The following is an 18,925-nucleotide window of genomic DNA, read 5'->3' on the forward strand; positions in this document are numbered from 1 at the left end:
CATGTAACTGTCGCTCGCTCTTAGTGGGCAGTATCATAACTCTGTATACATAAGAACCCCTTAACTGTGAAAAATATTTTCATTTCCGTTGATAATTGACTATTATCCTCTTAAGAATGGAAGTGGACAATAATACCTCCAAGTGTGTTGATAAGAGCATCAATAATAACCAATCTTGTTAGGTTGAAACCCTCCACTCCAACACTGTTGTTGATGGCATAGTTGCCTCTTTGAAGGTGAGATGTGTTTCAATCTAAGTGTATCTGTTATGCATGATTGCAACTAAATATTCTTTAATATTCATATACTATTTTGCAGGATTTATTTGCACATTAAAATAACGAGTTAATACTCAAATTGGTCCCTGAAATTTAACTCCTGACTCAATTTAGCCCTCAAGGCTTCAATTGACTCTAATTGTACCTTGAAATTTTTGCTCGTGCCTCAATTTGGCCCTTCCATCGTTATCCTTCACCAGAAAGCTGTCCTTCAAATTTTGGTTGACACCTAGCACCCTAACAGTTAGATGACGTGGCAAAATATTTGAAGGCATCAATTTATCCCCTAAAAATTTCAAATAAAACCTAAAAGTCCCAATTTCTCCAAATCGCAAGAGTGTCTCCAAGAGTTGAGAAGAATGTTAGAAAGCAGCAGCCAAGGCTCAGGTAGCTCTAGTAGAGCTCGTTCGCATGGTGGCTGGGTGATGAACCCATACCGTGACAGAGGTGGGAAGGTTTTGCATTGGTGTGGTTGTGGGTTGCATCCTATTCTTCGGTGGTCTAGGACGGATTCCAATCTAGAAATACCCTTCTATGGATACTCTAACTATAATGTGAGTTGGTTGAATTGTTGCAAGTTGATTGTGTGTCTTATTTCTCAAATGCTTGTTGGTTTTGTAGTTGTTCTTCCTCTCAATTTTTTTTAGATTTTTGGTGTTGTAGACTACCGGTAAGAGATATTGCGACTTTTTTAAATGGGTAGATGTTGAAGAAAAAGAAGCCATAGTTGGTAGAAATGAAAGTTCAGTTAGTGAAGACCATTGGAAAATATCTCTAGAATAAAAAATTAGTGCAATTGAAGCTGAAATTAGAATATTAAAATGTGGAACATTATGTTGTCTGTGTTTGTTATTATTATTTGGAATTGTGATTGTAGCTTATGGATTAGTGATGAGCGGATAATTTGTACGCTTTTTGGCATTGTTTTTAGTATGTTTTTGGTAGTTTTAGTTGAGTTCTTAGTATATTTTTATTAGTTTTTAGTTAAAATTCACTTTTATGGACTTTACTATGAGTTTGTGTGTTTTTCTGTGATTTCAGGTATTTTCTGGCTGAAATTGAGGGATCTGAGCAAAAATCTGATCCAGAGACTCAAAAGGACTGCAGATGCTGTTGGATTCTGACCTCCCTGCACTCGAAGTGGATTTTCTGGAGCTACAGAAGCTCAATTGGCGCGCTCTCAACGGCGTTGGAAAGTAGACATCCTGGGCTTTCCAGCAATATATGATAGTCCATACTTTGCCCAAGATTTGATGGCCCAAACCGGCGTTCAAAGTCAACCTCAGAAATCCCAGCGTTAAACGCCGGAACTGGCACCAAAATGGGAGTTAAACGCCCAAACTGGCATAAAAGCTGGCGTTTAACTCCAAGAAGAGTCTCTACACGAAAATGCTTCATTGCTCAGCCCAAGCACACACCAAGTGGGCCCGGAAGTAGATTTTTATGTCATTTACTCATCTATGTACACCCTAGGCTACTAGTTCTCTATATATAGGACCTTTTACTATTGTATTTTCATCTTTGGACATCTAGTTCTTAGGTCAGATCTTGGTTCTTCTGGTTCCCTCTCTGGGGCCGAAACCAATGATCACACTATCACTTATGTATTTTCAACGGTGGAGTTTCTACACACCATAGATTAAGGTGTGGAGCTCTGCTGTACCTCGAGTATTAATGCAATTACTATTGTTCTTCTATTCAATTCCGCTTGTTCTTTGTCCAAGATATTCATTTGCACCCAAGAACATGATGAATGTGATGATTATGTAACGCTCATCATCATTCTCACTCATGAACAAAGTGACTGACAACCACTCTTGTTCTACAAGCAAACGAGGCTCTAGTGTTTATCTCTTGGATTCTTTAACCGGAATCTTCGTGGTATAGGCAAGAACTGATGGCGGCATTCAAGAGAATCCGGAAGGTCTAAACCTTGTCTGTGGTATTCTGAGTAGGATTCAATGATTGAATGACTGTGACGTGCTTCAAACTCCTAGCAGGCGGGGCGTTAGTGACAGACGCAAAAGGATCGATGGATTCTATTCCGGCCTGACCGAGAACCGACAGCTGAATTCCGCTATGCTGTGACAGAGCATATGCAATCGTTTTCACTGAGAGGATGGGAGGTAGCCATTGACAACGGTGAAACCCTACACAAGCTTGCTATGGAAGGGAGTAAGAAGGATTGGATGAAGACAGTAGGAAAGCAGAGAGACGGAAGGGAAGGCATCTTCATGCGCTTATCTGAAGTTCCTACCAATGAATTACATAAGTATCTCTATCTTTATCTTTTATGTTATTTTCGTTCATCACCATATCCATTTGAGTCTGCCTGACTAAGATTTGCAAGATGACCATAGCTTGCTTCATACCAACAATCTCCGTGGGATCGACCCTTACTCACGTAAGGTATTACTTGGACGACCCAGTGCACTTGCTGGTTAGTTGTGCAAAGTTGTGTAGTGATCACAATTTCGCACACCAAGTTTTTGGCGCCATTGCCGGGGACTGTTCGAGTATGGACAACTGACGGTTCATCTTGTTGCTTAGATTAGGTATTTTTTTTTCAGAGTTCTTAAGAATGAATTCTAGTGTTTCAAGGTGATGTTTTTATCATCACCAAAGCTGATTGATTCTCATCAATTTAGCTCTTGAATGCAATGTCCTGCTGAAGCTTGGCTAGCCATGTCTAATTTCTTTAGACTAAAGCTTTAGACTAACATTGCATGATTCCTGGAATTCTCATTAAGAATTTTGATATCTTTATTTTCTTTTCCACTTAATTTTCAAAAAAAGCCAAAAAAATTACAAAATCATAAAAACCAAAAATATTTTATGTTTGAATCTAGTGTCTCATTTTAAGTTTGGTGTCAATTGCATGTTTCTGTTCTTCTTGCATTTTTCGAATTTATGCATGTGTCTTCATTTATCTTCAAGTTGTTCTTGATGATTTCCTTGTTTTGATCTTTGAATTCTATTGACTTGAGTGCTTTGTGTTTCTCATATGCATTCTCATGTTGTTAGTGTCAGTAGTATACAAACTGCTAAGTTTTGTGTCTTGCATGCATTGTTATTTGATTTTAGTTGCATTTTGATTATTCCTCATTATTAAAAAACCCAAAAATATTTTTAATTTGTGTCTTTTCAAGTCAATAATACAAAGAATTGAAGATTCAGAACATACTGTAGAGGAATTACACAGAAAAGCTGAGCATTCAAAAATGGCCAGTGAAGAAGACAGACTGGCGTTTAAACGCCAGCCAGGGTGCCTGGTTGGGCGTTTAACGCCCAAAAAGGTATAGTTTTGGGCGTTAAATGCCAGAATGGATACCATTCTGGGCGTTTAACGCCAGGATGGCACTAGGGGGAAGATTTTGTTTTTCAAATCAATTTTTTTTAAGTTTTCAAAGTTTTTCAAAATCAAATCTTTTTCAAATCATATCTTTTCAATCAAATGTTTTCCAAATCAATTTCTTTCCTTTTTCAAAGATACTTACTAATAATTAATGATTTGATTGAACATCTCAAGTTTGTTGCCTTTTCTGTTGAGAAAGGTTTAATGTTTGAATCATATCTTTTCTTGTTAGGCAAGTCATTAATTTTTAAAATCAAATCTTTTTGAAATTGTTTTCAAATCATATCTTTTTTTTTTAAAAAATTGTTTTCAAATCATATCTTCTCAATCACATCTTTTTAAAACCAATCATATCTTCTTAACCACATCTTTTTCAAAATAGTTTTCAATCAAATCTTTTTGATTTCTAATTTCAAAATCTTTTTCAAAAATCACTTTACTTCTTTCCCACTTTTGTTTTCGAAAATCAATTAGTGTTTTTCAAAATGTTTTCAAAATCTTTTACTTAATTTTCGAAAATTACCTCCCTTCTTCTCACATCCTTCTATTTATGGACTAACACTATTCCTTAATGCAAAATTCGAACTCCATCTTCTTTGATAAATTCGAATTTTCTACTTCTGCCTTCTATTTTTCTTTCCTCTGACACCTCAAGGAATCTCTATACTGTGACATAGAGGATTCCATATTTTCTTGTTCTCTTCTCTTTCATATGAGCAGGAACAAAGACAAAGGCATTCTTGTTGAAGCTGACCCTGAACCTGAAAGGACCTTGAAGCGAAAGCTAAGAGAAGCTAAGGGACAACTCTCTGTTGAGGACCTAACCGAATTCTTCAAAGAAGAAGAACACATGGCAGCCGAAAACAACAACAATGCCAACAATACAAGGAAGGTGCTGGGTGACTTTACTGCACCTACTCCCGATTTCTATGGGAGAAGCATCTCTATCCCTGCCATTGGAGCAAACAACTTTGAGCTTAAGCCTCAATTAGTTTCTCTAATGCAACAGAATTGCAAGTTCCATGGACTTCCATTGGAAGATCCTTATCAGTTTTTAGCTGAGTTCTTGCAAATCTGTGACACTGTCAAGACTAATGGGGTAGACCCTGAGGTCTATAGACTTATGCTATTCCCTTTTGCTGTAAGAGACAGAGCTAGAACATGGTTGGATTCTCAACCGAAAGAAAGCCTGGACTCTTGGGAAAAGCTAGTCAATGCCTTCTTGGCAAGGTTCTTTCCACCTCAAAAATTGAGTAAGCTTAGAGTGGAAGTCCAAACCTTCAGACAGAAGGATGGAGAATCCCTCTATGAAGCTTGGGAAAGATACAAACAATTAATCAGAAAATGTCCTTCTGACATGCTTTCTGAATGGAGCATCATAGGTATTTTCTATGATGGTCTCTCTGAACTGTCCAAGATGTCTTTGGATAGCTCTGCTGGAGGATCTCTTCATCTGAAGAAGACGCCTACAGAAGCTCAAGAGCTCATTGAAATGGTTGCAAATAACCAATTCATGTACACTTCTGAAAGGAATCCTGTGAACAATGGGACAAGTCAGAAGAAAGGAGTTCTTGAGATTGACACTCTGAATGCCATATTGGCTCAGAACAAGATATTGACTCAACAAGTCAATTTGATTTCTCAAAGTCTGTCTGGAATGCAAAATGCACCAAGCAGTACTAAAGATGCTTCATCTGAAGAAGAAGCATATGATCCTGAGAACCCTTCAATGGAAGAGGTGAATTACCTAGGAGAACCCTATGGAAACACCTACAATTCTTCATGGAGAAATCACCCAAATTTCTCATGGAAGAATCAAGAAAGACCTCAATAAGGTTTCAACAACAATAATGGTGGAAGAAACAGGTTTAGCAATGGCAAGCCTTTTCCATCATCTTCTCAGCAACAGACAGAGAACTCTAAGCAGAACCCCTCTGACTTAGCAACCATGGTCTCTGATCTAATCAAGACCACTCAAAGTTTCATGACTGAAACAAGGTCCTCCATTAGGAATTTGGAGGCACAAGTGGGACAGCTGAGCAAGAAAGTTACTGAACTCCCTTCAAGTACTCTCCCAAGCAATACAGAAGAAAATCCAAAAGGAGAGTGCAAAGCCATAAACATGGCCGAATCTGGAGAGGAAAGAGAGGAAGTGGACGCCACTGAGGAAGGCCTCAATGGGCGTGCACTGACCTCCAATGTGTTCCCCAATGAGGAACCATGGGAATCTGAGGCTCAAAATGAGACCATAGAGATTCCATTGGACCTACTTCTGCCATTCATGAGCTTTGATGAGTATTCTTCCTCTGAAGAGGATGAGTATGTCACTAAAGAGCAAGTTGCTAAATACCTTGGAGCAATCATGAAGCTAAATGACAAGTTATTTGGAAATGAGACTTGGGAGGATGAACCTCCTTTGCTCACCAAAGAACAGGATGACTTGTCTAGGCAGAAATTACCTCATAAGAGACAAGATCCTGGGAAGTTTTCCATACCTTGTACCATAGGCACCATGACCTTCAAGAAGGCTCTGTGTGACTTAGGGTCAAGTGTAAACCTCATGCCTCTCTCTGTAATGGAGAAGCTAGGGATCTTTGAGGTACAAGCTGCAAGAATCTCACTAGAGATGGCAGACAACTCAAGAAAACAAGCTTATGGACTTGTAGAGAATGTTTTGGTTAAGATTGAAGATCAATACATCCCTACTGATTTCATAGTCCTAGAGACCGGGAAATGCATGGATGAATCCATCATCCTTGGCAGACCCTTCCTAGCCACAGCAAAGGCTGTGATTGATGTTGATGGAGGTGAACTGACCATTCAAGTGAATGAAGAATCCTTTGTGTTTAAGGTTCAAGGATATCACTCTGTCACCATGGAGAGGAAGCATGAAGAGCTTCTCTCAAATCAGAGTCAAACAGAGCCCCCACAGTCAAACTCTAAGTTTGGTGTTGGGAGGCCACAACCAAACTCTAAGTTTGGTGTTGAACCCGCACATTCAAACTCTAAGTTTGGTGTTGGGAGGTTCCAACATGGCTCTGAGTATCTGTGAGGCTCCATGAGAGTCCTCTGTCAAGCTACTGACATTAAAGAAGCGCTTGTTGGGAGGCAACCCAATGTTTTATAATTAACTATTTCCTTTTGTTATTTTATCTTTTTTGTAGGTTGATGATCATGAGAAGTCACAAAATCAAGTGAAAAAGCAAAAACAGAATGAAAAACAGGAAGAAAAATAGCACACCCTGGAGGAAGAACTTACTGGCTTGTAAACGCCAGTAAGGCTAGCAGATGGGCGTTTAACGCCCAGTCTGGCACCATTCTGGGCGTTTAACGCCAGAAAGGGGCACCAGACTGGCGTTAAACGCCAGAAAAGGGCAAGAACCTGGCGTTAAACGCCAGAAATGGGCACCAACCCGGCGTTTAACGCCAGAATTGGCTCAAAACGTGATTTTGAAAGCCATTTGGTGCAGGGATGACTTTTCCTTGACACCACAGGATCTGTGGACCCCACAGGATCCCCACCAACCCCACCACTCTCTCTTTTCTTCACCCATTCACCAATCACCTCAATACCTCTTCCCCAAAAACCCTTCACCTATCAAATCCCATCTTTCTCTTCACCACTCTCATCCATCCTTCATAAAACCCCACCAACCTCACCCTTCAAATTCAAACCACTTTCCCTCCCAAACCCACCCATAATGGCCGAACCATATCACCCCCTCTCTCCTATAAATACCCTTCTTCATCCCTTCATTTTCACACAACCTAAACACCACTTCTCCCCCTCCTTGGCCGAACACAAAGCCACTCCCTTTTCTCCTCATTTTTTCTTCTTCTACTCTCTTCTTTCTTCTTTTCCTCGAGGACGAGCAAACCTTTTAAGTTTGGTGTGGTAAAAGCGTTGCTTTTTCGTTTTTCCATAACCATTTATGGCATCCAAGGCCGGAGAAACCTCTAGAAAGAGGAAAGGGAAGGCAAAAGCTTCCACCTCCGAGTCATGGGAGATGGATAGATTCATCTCAAGGGTGCATCAAGACCACTTCTATGAAGTTGTGGCCTTGAAGAAGGTGATCCCCGAGGTCCCCTTTTCACTCAAAAAGGGTGAATATCTGGAGATCCGCCATGAGATCCGAAGAAGAGGTTGGGAAGTTCTCACCAACCCCATTCAACAAGTCAGAATCTTGATGGTTCAAGAGTTCTATGCTAATGCATGGATCACCAAGAACCATGACCAAAGTATGAACCCGGATCCAAAGAATTATCTTACTATGGTTCGGGGGAAATACTTGGATTTTAGTCCGGAAAATGTAAGGTTAGCATTCAACTTGCCTATGATGCAAGGAGATGAACATCCTTACACTAGAAGGGTCAACTTTAATCAAAGGTTGGACCAAGTCCTCACAATCATATGTGAAGAGGGCGCACAATGGAAGAGAGATTCAAGAGGGAAGCCGGTTCAATTGAGAAGGCATGACCTCAAGCCCGTGGCTAGAGGATGGTTAGAGTTTATCCAACGCTCAATCATTCCTACTAGCAACCGGTCCGAAGTTACTCTAGACCGGGCCATCATGATTCATAGCATCATGATTGGAGAAGAAGTGGAAGTTCATGAGGTCATAGCCCAAGAACTCTATAAAGTAGCGGACAAGTCTTCCACCTTGGCAAGGCTAGCCTTTCCTCACCTCATTTGTCACCTCTGTTATTCAGTGGGAGTTGACATAGAGGGAGACGCCCTTATTGATGAGGACAAGCCCATCACCAAGAAAAGGATGGAGCACACAAGAGACCCTACTCATCATGAGATCCCTGAGATACCTCAAGGGATGCATTTTCCTCCACAAGACTATTGGGAGCAACTAAACACCTCCCTAGGAGAATTGAGTTCCAACATGGGACAACTAAGGGTGGAGCATCAAGAACACTCCATCATCCTCCATGAAATTAGAGAAGATCAAAGGATCATGAGAGAGGAGCAACAAAGACAAGGAAGAGACATTGAGGAGCTCAAGCACTCCATAAGACCTTCAAGAGGAAGAACAAGCCGCCATCACTAAGGTGGACCCGTTCTTTAATCTCCTTGTTCTTGATTTCCTTGTTTTTCGAAAATTATGCTTTATGTTTATCTATGTTTGTGTCTTATGATCATTAGTGTCTTAGTGTCTATGCCTTAAAGTTATGAATGTCCTATGAATCCATCACCTTTCTTAAAAGAAAACTGTCTTTATTACAAAAGAACAAGAAGTACAGGATTTCGAATTCATCTTTAAAACTAGCTTAATTAGTTTGATGTGGTGACAATACTTTTTGTTTTCTGAATGTATGCTTGAACAGTGCATATGTCTTTTGAATTTGTTGTTCATGAATGTTAAAATTGTTGGCTCTTGAAAGAATGATGAAAAAGGAGACATGTTACTGAGGATCTGAAAAATCATAAAAATGATTCTTGAAGCAAGAAAAAGCAGTGAATACAAAAAAAAAAAGAGAAAGCAAGCGAAAAAAAAAACCGAAAAGAAAAAAAAAAGAGAAGAAGAAAAGAAAGAAAGAAAGAAACAAAGTTGTGATCCAAGGCAATAAGAGTGTGCTTAAGAACCCTGGACACCTCTAATTGGGGACTTTAGCAAAGCTGAGTCACAATCTGAAAAGGTTCACCCAATTATGTGTCTGTGGCATGTATGTATCCGGTGGTAATATTGGAAGACAGAGTGCTTTGGGCCATGGCCAAGACTCATAAAGTAGCTGTGTTCAAGAATCATCATACTTAACTAGGAGAATCAATAACACTATCTGGATTCTAAGTTCCTAAAGAAGCCAATCATTCTGAATTTCAAAGGATAAAGTGAGATGCCAAAACAGTTTGGAGGCAAAAAGCTACTAGTCCCGCTCATCTAATTTGGAGCGATGTTTCATTGATAATTTGGAGTCTATAGTATATTCTCTTCTTTTTATCTTATTTGATTTTTCAGTTGCTTGGGGACAAGCAACAATTTAAGTTTGGTGTTGTGATGAGCGGATAATTTGTACGCTTTTTGGCATTGTTTTTAGTATGTTTTTGGTAGTTTTAGTTGAGTTCTTAGTATATTTTAATTAGTTTTTAGTTAAAATTCACTTTTCTGGACTTTACTATGAGTTTGTGTGTTTTTCTGTGATTTCAGGTATTTTCTGGCTGAAATTGAGGGATCTGAGCAAAAATCTGATCCAGAGACTCAAAAGGACTGCGGATGCTGTTGGATTCTGACCTCCCTGCACTCGAAGTGGATTTTCTGGAGCTACAGAAGCTCAATTGGCGCGCTCTCAACGGCGTTGGAAAGTAGACATCCTGGGCTTTCCAGCAATATATGATAATCTATACTTTGCCCAAGATTTGATGGCCCAAACCGGCGTTCAAAGTCAACCTCAGAAATCCCAGCGTTAAACGCCGGAACTGGCACCAAAATGGGAGTTAAACGCCCAAACTGGCATAAAAGCTGGCGTTTAACTCCAAGAAGAGTCTCTACACGAAAATGTTTCATTGCTCAGCCCAAGCACACACCAAGTGGGCCCGGAAGTGGATTTTTATGTCATTTACTCATCTATGTACACCCTAGGCTACTAGTTCTCTATATATAGGACCTTTTACTATTGTATTTTCATCTTTGGACATCTAGTTCTTAGATCAGATCTTGGTTCTTCTGGTTCCCTCTCTGGGGCCGAAACCAATGATCACACTATCACTTATGTATTTTCAACGGTGGAGTTTCTACACACCATAGATTAAGGTGTGGAGCTCTGCTGTACCTCGAGTATTAATGCAATTACTATTGTTCTTCTATTCAATTCCGCTTGTTCTTTGTCCAAGATATTCATTTGCACCCAAGAACATGATGAATGTGATGATTATGTGACGCTCATCATCATTCTCACTCATGAACAAAGTGACTGACAACCACTCTTGTTCTACAAGCAAACGAGGCTCTAGTGTTTATCTCTTGGATTCTTTAACCGGAATCTTCGTGGTATAGGCAAGAACTGATGGCGGCATTCAAGAGAATCCGGAAGGTCTAAACCTTGTCTGTGGTATTCTGAGTAGGATTCAATGATTGAATGACTGTGACGTGCTTCAAACTCCTAGCAGGCGGGGCGTTAGTGACAGACGCAAAAGGATCGATGGATTCTATTCCGGCCTGACCGAGAACCGACAGCTGAATTCCGCTATGCTGTGACAGAGCATATGCAATCGTTTTCACTGAGAGGATGGGAGGTAGCCATTGACAACGGTGAAACCCTACACAAGCTTGCCATGGAAGGGAGTAAGAAGGATTGGATGAAGACAGTAGGAAAGCAGAGAGACGGAAGGGAAGGCATCTTCATGCACTTATCTGAAGTTCCTACCAATGAATTACATAAGTATCTCTATCTTTATCTTTTATTTTATTTTCGTTCATCACCATATCCATTTGAGTCTGCCTGACTAAGATTTGCAAGATGACCATAGCTTGCTTCATACCAACAATCTCCGTGGGATCGACCCTTACTCACGTAAGGTATTACTTGGACGACCCAGTGCACTTGCTGGTTAGTTGTGCAAAGTTGTGTAGTGATCACAATTTCGCGCACCAAGTTTTTGGCGCCGTTGCCGGGGACTGTTCGAGTATGGACAACTGACGGTTCATCTTGTTGCTTAGATTAGGTATTTTTTTTTCAGAGTTCTTAAGAATGAATTCTAGTGTTTCAAGGTGATGTTTTTATCATCACCAAAGCTGATTGATTCTCATCAATTTAGCTCTTGAATGCAATGTCCTGCTGAAGCTTGGCTAGCCATGTCTAATTTCTTTAGACTAAAGCTTTAGACTAACATTGCATGATTCCTGGAATTCTCATTAAGAATTTTGATATCTTTATTTTCTTTTCCACTTAATTTTCAAAAAAAGCTAAAAAAATTACAAAATCATAAAAACCAAAAATATTTTATGTTTGAATCTAGTGTCTCATTTTAAGTTTGGTGTCAATTGCATGTTTCTGTTCTTCTTGCATTTTTCGAATTTATGCATGTGTCTTCATTTATCTTCAAGTTGTTCTTGATGATTTCCTTGTTTTGATCTTTGAATTCTATTGACTTGAGTGCTTTGTGTTTCTCATATGCATTCTCATGTTGTTAGTGTCAGTAGTATACAAACTGCTAAGTTTGGTGTCTTGCATGCATTGTTATTTGATTTTAGTTGCATTTTGATTATTCCTCATTATTAAAAAACCCAAAAATATTTTTAATTTGTGTCTTTTCAAGTCAATAATACAAAGAATTGAAGATTCAGAACATACTGCAGAGGAATTACACAGAAAAGCTGAGCATTCAAAAATGCCCAGTGAAGAAGACAGACTGGCGTTTAAACGCCAGCCAGGGTGCCTGGTTGGGCGTTTAACGCCCAAAAAGGTATAGTTTTGGGCGTTAAACGCCAGAATGGATACCATTCTGGGCGTTTAACGCCAGGATGGCACTAGGGGGAAGATTTTGTTTTTCAAATCAATTTTTTTTAAGTTTTCAAAGTTTTTCAAAATCAAATCTTTTTCAAATCATATCTTTTCAATCAAATGTTTTCCAAATCAATTTCTTTCCTTTTTCAAAGATACTTACTAATAATTAATGATTTGATTGAACATCTCAAGTTTGTTGCCTTTTCTGTTGAGAAAGGTTTAATGTTTGAATCATATCTTTTCTTGTTAGGCAAGTCATTAATTTTTAAAATCAATTCTTTTTGAAATTGTTTTCAAATCATATCTTTTTTTTTAAAAAATTGTTTTCAAATCATATCTTCTCAATCACATCTTTTTAAAACCAATCATATCTTCTTAACCACATCTTTTTCAAAATAGTTTTCAATCAAATCTTTTTGATTTCTAATTTCAAAATCTTTTTCAAAAATCACTTTACTTCTTTCCCACTTTTGTTTTCAAAAATCAATTAGTGTTTTTCAAAATGTTTTCAAAATCTTTTACTTAATTTTCGAAAATTACCTCCCTTCTTCTCACATCCTTCTATTTATGGACTAACACTATTCCTTAATGCAAAATTCGAACTCCATCTTCTTTGATAAATTCGAATTTTCTACTTCTGCCTTCTATTTTTCTTTCCTCTGACACCTCAAGGAATCTCTATACTGTGACATAGAGGATTCCATATTTTCTTGTTCTCTTCTCTTTCATATGAGCAGGAACAAAGACAAAGGCATTCTTGTTGAAGCTGACCCTGAACCTGAAAGGACCTTGAAGCGAAAGCTAAGAGAAGCTAAGGGACAACTCTCTGTTGAGGACCTAACCGAATTCTTCAAAGAAGAAGAACACATGGCAGCCGAAAACAACAACAATGCCAACAATGCAAGGAAGGTGCTGGGTGACTTTACTGCACCTACTCCCGATTTCTATGGGAGAAGCATCTCTATCCCTGCCATTGGAGCAAACAACTTTGAGCTTAAGCCTCAATTAGTTTCTCTAATGCAACAGAATTGCAAGTTCCATGGACTTCCATTGGAAGATCCTCATCAGTTTTTAGCTGAGTTCTTGCAAATCTGTGACACTGTCAAGACTAATGGGGTAGACCCTGAGGTCTATAGACTTATGCTATTCCCTTTTGCTGTAAGAGACAGAGCTAGAACATGGTTGGATTCTCAACCGAAAGAAAGCCTGGACTCTTGGGAAAAGCTAGTCAATGCCTTCTTAGCAAGGTTCTTTCCACCTCAAAAATTGAGTAAGCTTAGAGTGGAAGTCCAAACCTTCAGACAGAAGGATGGAGAATCCCTCTATGAAGCTTGGGAAAGATACAAACAATTAATCAGAAAATGTCCTTCTGACATGCTTTCTGAATGGAGCATCATAGGTATTTTCTATGATGGTCTCTCTGAACTGTCCAAGATGTATTTGGATAGCTCTGCTGGAGGATCTCTTCATCTGAAGAAGACGCCTACAGAAGCTCAAGAGCTCATTGAAATGGTTGCAAATAACCAATTCATGTACACTTCTGAAAGGAATCCTGTGAACAATGGGACAAGTCAGAAGAAAGGAGTTCTTGAGATTGACACTCTGAATGCCATATTGGCTCAGAACAAGATATTGACTCAACAAGTCAATTTGATTTCTCAAAGTCTGTCTGGAATGCAAAATGCACCAAGCAGTACTAAAGATGCTTCATCTGAAGAAGAAGCATATGATCCTGAGAACCCTTCAATGGAAGAGGTGAATTACCTAGGAGAACCCTATGGAAACACCTACAATTCTTCATGGAGAAATCACCCAAATTTCTCATGGAAGAATCAAGAAAGACCTCAACAAGGTCGCACCTCATCACCACTGGCCTGGAGCACGCCGTTCGAGTCCCGTCGTGTCACCGCCAGCCGCGTCCAGCTCGCTGCAGTTGCGTCGCCATCAAAGACCAGAACTGAGAGAGATGCGTCTGAGAGGGGGGACGAGTGCGAGAGAGGAGACACGAAAGAAGGATTGCCACCGTTCTGCCTCGCCACCGTCAAACTGCTACAGCCATCGCGCCTTGTCTCCGTCGCCACTAAGCTTCAACCGCCGCCATCTCTGTTGGGGGTCACCGTTATTGCTGAATGAAGAGGGAGAGTTTGAGTCGGCCAGTGAAGGGAGGAAGAAAGAGTCGCGATGGAGGAGTCGTTCACCATCGTCGCGTCTGTTGCCATCAACGGAGCTCGTCGTCAGGGGAGCATCACCGATGTCACTGCTAATGAACCGTTTCCGTCCCTGTTTTGATCTTGTCAGCCCCACACCCCCTTCATTCTTGTCTCTAAATCAGCACAAATTTTCCCCTGTTTGGACTCCATTTATAAAACTGTAATGCTTCCACCTTTACTCTGCTATATTTTCTTCTTTTCTTACATGCTCTGATTCTAATTGCGATAATATGTCTTTGTTTTAGTATTATCGCCCTACTTTTGTTGCGTTTCTGCTGGAAATTATCTTGAGTACTGGTATTAGTGCTATCATGGAACGATTAGAGCTATTGATGTTATGATTACATCTGTCATGTAGTCGTGGAAGTTGCTGCCACCGTCTCGATCCAAATTCTGCACTCATTCGTTTCATTTTACTTCAATCCTCCTCACCTTGGATTATGGCACTCGGGTTTGATATCTTCGGTCCCTTAGGACCATGTTGTGAGTAGGCTCTACATTTATAATTATTTGGCTTTGTTATAATTATTTTGATATACAGTGACTGAGTTTATATTATACTTACAAAGATTTTTATCAAAAGATTTTAAATTAGTTTGAATGATTGATTTATTAGGACTAATATTTCTCCTTGTTAAACTCATTTTAATATGCACATGAGACTATATTTTTATGAGACTATATGTATGTTTGAAAAAGTTTTATATTATTTTAAAGCATTTGATTTTACTCGAATATGTATTTTTGAAACATTGAAGTATTTGTTAGTATTCACTTATTTTAAAATTGTGAAATATATTTGAAATGCCTTAAGATTGAGAAAATATAATTGAATATGATTTGGATGAGAAAGTATTATTTGATTTGATTTGATACCTCATGTTTGAAAGACCGAAGAATTTGTTATAGTTGAAATTATATGTTTGAATTGGTTTGGGAGGCTCGTATTAGAAAACCGTAGTTAGCGGCAGTTATGACGTTAACCTAGATGCATCTGGCTCAGACCTCAACTAGTAGGGGCGTTGCTAGCCTAACGTGTAGGCCACACGTTGGATCTGTTATTCCGTACGGACACACGAGAGGAAAGGGCTACCCTTAGAGGTGGAGCCGCCCAAGTGTGGACTATTTGATTTGATTTCTGTATGAGAACTCCCTTATTGATTCACTCATTCATATAAATTGTTATTTTCTAAATAAAATTATTTTTATAATAATGTTTATATGGTCTCATGTGAATTATAGATGTAATGTCTAGTCACTGGGTTGCAAAACTCACTCCGTTTTTTTTTAAATATTTTTTCAGGAATAAATATTTAATTATGTGAGTATTTCTATTCAAGAGTAATGATCTGCAATTGATATCTATTCCTTGTTGAGTTCTTAGGTGTCATCTGCTCCATATGTCACAAGCAGGATCCATTCATATTTATTTATTTTATTTTTGTTAAAAATATGTAATTATTTATTAAAAAAATTGTAAAATTTTCAAAAATATGTGTAACCTTCTTATTTATCTTATATTCGAATCAGTTAGGCTTGCTGGAGAACTATTTTCCTTAGCGCCAGTCATGGCTCATTTTGGGCTGTGACAAAGTGGTATCAGAGCTTAGGTTTAGTCTGTGTAATATGGAGCAAGTGTCCTATGATAGGATCACAATTGTATAAATAGAAGCGCGCCTATTTGTACAAATTGTGGCACTATCAAAGGCCTATAGAAATGTCCTCTTTGTCCTCTATGTCATTGTTATCTTCGGATTATTGAGAGCATGCGTCCTCTGCCGCTTCTTACTACTCTTGTCCTTTTGTACCCAATCATGACATATCCTTTCATAGATTTTCTCGAATGTGTTTTTGCAAGGGTTTCAGTTTTGGTTCCGGTTCGCGATTCCTCTCCTAGCTAGTTCTAATTTTCTCCGATTTTGTGAATGTGTGCTTTAATCTTCTTCATCTTTGAGTTGTTCTCTATGATTCCTAATGTCAATAGTTCATGAGTGGTGCACGAAATTGTGATCATCAATGGCGCCATCAACATGGTACACTCAATTGCAATCTCAACTCTTTATCACAACTTCGCACAACTAACCAGCAAGTGCACTGGGTCGTTCAAGTAATAAACTTTACGCGAGTAAGGGTCGATCCCACGAAGATTGTTGGTATGAAGCAAGCTATGGTCATCTTGTAAATCTCAGTAGGCAGATTCAAATGGTTATGGATGATTTATGAATAAAGCATAAAATAAAGATAGAGATACTTATGTAATTCATTGGTGAGAATTTCAGATAAGCGTATGGAGATGCTTTGTCCCTTCCGTCTCTCTGCTTTCCTACTGTCTTCATCCAATCCTTCTTACTCTTTTCCATGGCAAGCTGTATGTTGGGCATCACCATTGTCAGTGGCTACAGTCCCGTCCTCTCAGTGAAAATGTTCAACGCGCTCTGTCACAGCACGGCTAATCATCTGTCGGTTCTCAATCAGGTTGGAATAGAATCCAGTGATTCTTTTACGTCTGTCACTAACGCCCAGCCTTCAAGAGTTTGAAGCTCGTCACAGTCATTCAATCCTTGAATCCTACTTAGAATACCACAGACAAGGTTTAGACCTTTCGGATTCTCTTGAATGCCGCCATCAATTCTAGCTTATACCACGAAGATTCTGATTAAGGAATCCAAGAGATAAGCATTCAAGCTTTGTTTGCTTGTAGAACGGGAGTGGTTGTCAGGCACGCGTTCATAAGTGAGAATGATGATGAGCGTCACATAATCATCACATTCATCATGTTCTTGGGTGCAAATGAATATCTTAGAACAAGAATAGGCTGAATTGAATATTAGAACAATAGTAATTGCATTAATACTCGAGGTACAGCAGAGCTCCACACCTTAATCTATGGTGTGTAGAAACTCCACCGTTGAAAATAGATAAGAACAAGGTTCAGGCATGGCCGTGAGGCCAGCCCCCAAAACGTGATCAGAAGATTCAAAAATCTCAAGATGATCAAAGATCCAAAGATGATAATACAATAGCAAAAGGTCCTATTTGTAGAGAACTAAATAGAAAAGATGCTAATACAATAGCAAAAGGTCCTATTTACAGAAATGAGTAAATGACATAAAAATCCACTTCCGGGCCCACTTGGTGTGTGCTTGGGCTGAGCATTGAAGCTTCTATGTGTAGAGACTTTTCTTGGAGTTAAACGCCAGCTTTTGTGCCAGTTTGGGCGTTTAACTCCCATTCTTGTGCCAGTTCCGGCGTTTAACGCTGGGCAGTTTTGAGCTGATTTGGAACGCCGTTTTGGGCCATCAAATCTCGTGAAAAGTATAAACTATTAAACATTGCTGGAAAGCCCAGGATGTCTACTTTCCAACGCAATTGAGAGCGCACCAATTGGGCTTCTGTAGCTTCATAAAATCCACTTCGAGTGCAGGGAGGTCAGAATCCAACAGCATCTGCAGTCCTTTTCAGCCTCTGAATCAGATTTTTGCTCAAGTCCCTCAATTTCAGCCAGAAAATACCTGAAATCATAGAAAAACACACAAACTCATAGTAAAGTCCAGAAAAGTGAATTTTAACTAAAAACTAATAAAAATATAATAAAAACTAACTAAAACATGCTAAAAACATACTAAAAACAATGCCAAAAAGCGTATAAATTATCCGCTCATCACAACACCAAACTTAAATTGTTGCTTGTCCCCAAGCAACTGAAAATCAAATAAGATAAAAAGAAGAGAATATGCAATGAATTCCAAAAACATCTATGAAGATCAGTATTAATTAGATGAGCGGGGTTTTTAGCTTTTTGCCTCTGAATAGTTTTGGCATCTCACTCTATCCTTTGAAATTCAGAATGATTGGCTTCTATAGGAACTCAGAATCCAAATAGTGTTATTGATTCTCCTAGTTAAGTATGATGATTCTTGAACACAGCTACTTTATGAGTCTTGGCCGTGGCTCAAAGCACTTTGTCTTCCAGTATTACCACCGGATACATACATGCCACAGACACATAATTGGGTGAACCTTTTCAGATTGTGACTCAGCTTTGCTAGAGTCCCCAATTAGAGGTGTCCAGGGTTCTTAAGCACACTCTTTTTGCCTTGGATCACAACTTTATTTCTTACCCTTGCCTATTGGCTTTTTCTGCTTTCTTTCTCTCTTTTTCTCTTATTTTTTTTCGCATCTACTTTTTTTTTGAATTCACTGCTTTTTCTTGCTTCAAGAATCATTTTTATGATTTTTCAGATCCTCAGTAACATGTCTCCTTTTTCATCATTCTTTTAAGAGCCAACAATTTTAACATTCATGAACCACAAATTCAAAAGACATATGCACTGTTCAAGCATTCATTCAGAAAACAAGAGTATTGCCACCACATCAAAATAATTAATCTGTTATAAAATTCAAAATTCATGTAATTCTTCTCTTTTTCAATTAAGAACATTTTTCATTTAAGAAAGGTGATGGATTCATAGGACATTCATAACTTTAAGGCATAGACACTAAGACACTAATGATCATAAGACACAAACATGGATAAACATAAGCATGAAAATTCGAAAAATAGGAAAATAAAGAACAAGGAAATTAAAGAATGGGTCCACCTTAGTGATGGCGGCTTGTTCTTCCTCTTG

General features: G+C 38.9%; 2 non-coding genes and 1 pseudogene across 2 annotated transcripts; 1 reads left to right on the plus strand and 2 right to left on the minus strand.

Moving 5' to 3' along the window:
• The first annotated feature begins 637 nt into the window (after positions 1 to 637).
• Positions 638 to 14,768, plus strand: LOC130950005 (uncharacterized; annotated as a pseudogene).
• LOC130953755 (small nucleolar RNA R71) lies at positions 4,889 to 4,996 on the minus strand. The gene has a single exon (XR_009075917.1). It is a non-coding gene; the product is annotated as a small nucleolar RNA R71 (small nucleolar RNA).
• LOC130953756 (small nucleolar RNA R71) lies at positions 13,357 to 13,464 on the minus strand. Its single transcript, XR_009075918.1, has one exon. It is a non-coding gene; the product is annotated as a small nucleolar RNA R71 (small nucleolar RNA).
• Positions 14,769 to 18,925: the final 4,157 nt, after the last annotated feature.

Source organism: Arachis stenosperma, chromosome 9 (assembly GCF_014773155.1).
Source record: "Arachis stenosperma cultivar V10309 chromosome 9, arast.V10309.gnm1.PFL2, whole genome shotgun sequence".
NCBI classification, from domain to species: Eukaryota; Viridiplantae; Streptophyta; class Magnoliopsida; order Fabales; family Fabaceae; genus Arachis; species Arachis stenosperma.